The sequence below is a fragment of the Triticum aestivum genome, chromosome 4A (genome assembly GCF_018294505.1).
Source record: "Triticum aestivum cultivar Chinese Spring chromosome 4A, IWGSC CS RefSeq v2.1, whole genome shotgun sequence".
Classification (NCBI taxonomy): Eukaryota; Viridiplantae; Streptophyta; class Magnoliopsida; order Poales; family Poaceae; genus Triticum; species Triticum aestivum.
In genome coordinates, this window is record NC_057803.1 from 663,504,305 (window position 1) to 663,509,247 (window position 4,943).

The 4,943-nt window shown below is 43.6% G+C and overlaps 1 pseudogene; it reads right to left on the reverse strand.

The window, feature by feature from the left end:
• Positions 1–2,298: 2,298 nt before the first annotated feature.
• Positions 2,299–3,759, reverse strand: LOC123084222 (AAA-ATPase At3g28510-like; annotated as a pseudogene).
• Positions 3,760–4,943: the final 1,184 nt, after the last annotated feature.

Sequence of the window (4,943 nt, forward strand, 5' to 3'; positions counted from 1 at the left end):
TCCTCGAGATCGAGCCCATGCCTGTGCTTAGAGAGGATGAAATAAAACGGAAATATGTCCGGGGGCAACCTTTGGTCGAGCTAGACAAGGTCAAGAACCTCCCAACGAGAATGTATGAATTGCATCAATGGTACATGAACATTACCAAGATTTCCAATCGATTGTTCCTCATGGTGAATGTCAAGGAGGAGCATTACTACCATGAGAAAGCTATGTCCGTTGAGTATTCTGAACTGTTTCAGTTATACAATCAAGACGCACTCGACAAATCTATCGTGCTATTGTCTGTAAGTGATTTCTTTCTGTAATTTAAGTCTCAAGCTAGCTGTAGTGATCCTTTTGATCAATCATTACCTGTAATTATCCTTACTATATTCTTTTCTGTGGTATTATATGCAGGATGAAGATGTATGAAATGAGAAAAGGTGGACGTTATGGCATTGGGTTCATTGACCCAAACACCGTTAATGAATACACATGGAAAATAGATGCACGTCATCAAAAGGCCGTAGAGGACAGCATGCTAGAGTTCTTGAAGCGCCTCAAATACAATGAAGATATACTACTTCCTTACAACTTCTAGTGAGTCATACTGTCTTGTACTACAAATTCTCTGTTTTTGCCTACTAGTTAGCTACATGTTTTTGCTTACATATGCCCGCTTAATTAAGACATGCAAATGTGTGTGCATGCAGATTTCACTGGGTCTTGTGTATCATTAAAGTTGACGCCGGAACAGTTGAAATACTGGACTCACTACTCAAAGAAAAAACTGACTATAACATCTTGTTTGGGATAGTCAACAGGTAATTTCAATCATTATTAACTATATATCTCGGCCTATTTAGTTCGTCATTTCATGATATGAACTATTTAATAACCCCTTTATTCATTTTCTTTGTCAGCGGGCAGGGCTTGGGCAAGATTCATCAGCGTCATGGAAGGCGAATGGAAAGAAAAGCTTAACTGAGGAAGACCCAAGGTAAGTAATTAAGTAGTACTAGCTAGCTAGCTAGCTGCCATCTCTTTAATTATCATGGTTGATTAATTATTATCTGATCAAATTCCATTCTCGTAAAGGCCCTGAAGCAGGCGCAGGGGACTGATCTGTGTGCATTCTGCGTTTGCGAGAACATTCGCATGATGGCGTCCGAAAGGAGCAGATCTCAAAGACAGGAATGGGTACGCTTGTCAAAACACTATTCACAATTTTTACACCATTATCGATATCTAGTCACACAACTAATACACATGCATATTGATCTCCTTCTTAACAGTTCAGAGAGGTGCGGGCGAAGCTCCTAGAAATGGAGCGCGTAGAAGCACTTCAAGAGGAAATAGCGGGATTTTTGCTCGACTAGGTCATAAATCCGAAGGGAGAATACTATTACCCGCTACCGCCCCCATGAAAACCACTTCCAATTGTCATCGTGCTCCGAAGGCACCAATTAGGCTAATGCCACTGGCTCCGAAGGCAACATGCATATGTAGGAGAAATTGTATATAGCTATACATGTGTGTATGTGTGAATTAATTAATATGATGGTTTGTGAGACATTGATGATATATATATGCATAACGTGTACAATGTGTAGTATCGTAAAATACCAGCAAACGAAAAAGAATTAAAATGGAAACACCAAATTAAATGAAAAATAAATCATAAAACTAAAAAAAACCCAAACCTTATAGTACCGGTTGGTCTTACCAACCGGTACTAAAGGGCTCCAGGCCCCTGGAGCTGGCTCGTGCCACGTGGTTTTCCTTTAGCACCGGTTCATGCTGAACCGGTACTAAAGGGGGGGCCTTTAGTGCCCACACTTTAGTGCCGGTTATGGAACCGACACTAAAGGGCCTTACGAACCGGTGCTATTGCCCGGTTCTGCACTAGTGATATATGCAAATGACACTCAATTTTTGTTCTGTTCTTACAACAATATCATGTTAGCATATGGTATTGTAGGTGTAGCATAATGTACTACTCCCTCCGTTTCTAAATATTTGTCTTTTTAAGATTTTAAATGAACTACCACATACGGATGTATATAGACATATTTTAGAGTGTAGATTCACTCATTTTGCTCCGTATGTAGTCACTATTTAGGAACGGAGGGAGTATATAGCAACATTATAGTGGCTACTTCCTCTCTGAATTAGTAGTTGAGAAGAGAAAACCAATATTATTTTATTTCAGTTGAGTGATACATATTTTATTTAAACAAACACTGCATCTGTTTGTAAGAGAGTACTAACAAGCTCACTACTCATGTCACTTCACTCGTCACCTTGTTTGATGTCTCATTTAGCTTCCTCTGGTGTTGGGCCCTTTCTGTCGTCTTTCTCCTTTTTTTTCTTCGCCTTTGCTCCTTTCTTCTTGGCTTTCTCCGCTTCTGCCTCCTCTTCTCCCTTTGCCTTCTCCTTTGCCGCTGCCACGTCTTCCTTGGCCTGCTTGAGCGCCTCAATTAGGCCTGATAAACACAAATCGGGGTCCCTCTTCTTCTTTGTCGACATTGGCATGAGGTATTGAGGTGCCACATCGGTGGGTGACATGTTGGTCTCCTCGAGCAGCCGTCGGATCTCCCCAAACAGCCCATGCTCCATGAAGTCCAGGTAGTTCTTGGTGAGCACCTTGACGCCCTCAAAGCGGCATTAGGAAATCTTGATGTGCTTGTCCATCCTGCCCTGCCAGATCAGCGCCGGGTCCAGCTTCTCCTTGTGGTTCGTCGTGAAGATGATGATTCGCTCACGGCCGCATGCTGGCCATAGCCACCTTGCTTTCATTGTCCTTCGGTGGATCCGTCGGGTCAGGTTCATAGTCATGGGAGTCATTGTTACTAGAGGCCTTCTTGTCCTTGCAGTGTTAACCAGTGACTTCAATGTTGCAGTCGATGTCCACGATGACGATGATGACTTGCTCGTCATCTCGATGACTCGGAATTGTTCATGACCGCAGTAAGCTCGAGGTCATAGACGTCGTAATCGAGGAAATTGGCCATGGCGGCCATCACGGTAGACTTGGCGGTGTCGGGCGAACCGTACAGGGGGCAACCCCCGCTTCCATGCCTTATTAACCTTGGTGTAGTACTCCTTACCCTCCTTGAACACTATGAGGTCGTCGATGATGGATTCCTAGTCGATGTCCATGGCGAGTGTGCCAATCATAGCTGGTTGTTCAAACTTAATATAGTCCCAGACGCTATTGCGAAGGTAGCACCTCCATCTACCGCCGCAGTTGATGAAGAGGCGGCGCTGGCGGTTCTTGATGATGACGGCGCGGCCCTCAGCAAGGACAAAGGGAAGGTAGAAGTTGACACAAGGTCGTAGTGGCGCATCTGGAAGACGGCCTGGTAGAAGCGTCTCTCGTCCTCGGCAGGGCAGAGGGTCATGACATTCCCCTTGGAATGCTTATTGGAGGCATACCCTCAGAGCGTCACACCAGAGAACTCATCGGTGACCTCCTCGTGGTCATCGAGAGAGACCTGGAGGTTACTGATGTCGCTGCCAAGCTCGGCCTTGAGCCTGCGTGCGCGACAGGGGCACGGTTCGCTGAGATAAGAACTTTCTTGGATGGAAGCGCTCGGCGTTCTCCAAGATAGTGATATGGAGGTAGGTGCTGGAGTGAGCAGCGAGCATGGCGGCCCAGGTGGTAAGGTAGTGGCGGAGGGTGACCGGGATGTGGTTCTGAACCATGGACTATAGGAAGACGATGCTCGCGGCGACCGACCCAACCCCAACCCACGTCTTCACCATCTCCCCCATGGCTGGCTAGATCTCTTCTTGTTGGTGTAACAATTTTTAGAGAGAAAGTGATGTAAGGAAAAACACTAGGTGGCCCCATGTTCACGAATTGGAGGTGGATTTGAGAAAGAACACCAAGAACACAAGGGGAAACACAAGAACACTCTAATGGACAAGATCCACACCAAGTACTCCTCAAATCACAAGCAATAAATGGGATGCATCAAGATCCAAGAACAACAAGGGAAATAAAGATACAAGAGGTCTGCTCAATGATGATTAATCAAAATCATATTTGTCTCCTCAGCTTTCTCACCAGGTTAAAATCACAACCCATTAAGGTGGGGCCAGACAAACCAGCTAGAAGGTTATGCAATTCATTAATGAAATCTAGCTTAAAATCATCGTAAGAGGATCCATAAATAGAGATCAATCTCGAAACAGAATTATTGTTTTTACATTTTAACAAGCAGGAAATACAATAAGTATGAATGTCTATAAGGTTTTTTTTCAAACAGATCATCTTTGACCCCAACCAAAATCCCACCTGCAGTGTTAGTTGAACAACATCTAGTATGAATAGCATCTAACCGGTTGAGAGTAAAATCAGATATTATTTTTTTGTCTCAGAAAGACACAGGAAATCAGGAGCTCTAAAGAGCTCTTGCACTCTAGTAATTTTAGTAGACCCATTTGGGCCTATGACATTCCAGAATAAACCTATCATCTAAATCTGGAAATTAATTTTGCTTGACACTTTGTAGACCTTGACTAGTAGCCTTAGTCCAGGAGGAGTCCCAGTCGGCATCCATATCCATGATCAGGATGTGGGTCAAGAGAGTTGTCATCAACAAAAACAGAGATATGAGCAGAAGCATTAAAATCCTCTCCAGTGACATCAATGTCAGGAGGTCAAAACATATCAGTGTTATCCTGGTTGAATTCTTCAAGTCTACTTAATTCTATTTTTTAGGCTATTACCCAAGGACAGGCCAGATTTATCAACATTAGAAATTAAGAAAATCATTATCAAGATAGGCAAAAGAATTTTGAAAACCTTAGGATTTTACCTTTTGGTATTTCCAAGTTCTGGACCTGCTTGATTTCCTGAGCTTTAAGTAAGGATGGCTTCCCATCTCTCTTGATCCTGTTGCTCATCCTAGCAGGGACAACAGCCCCCATTTTCCTAGTCTACGACTCTAGTG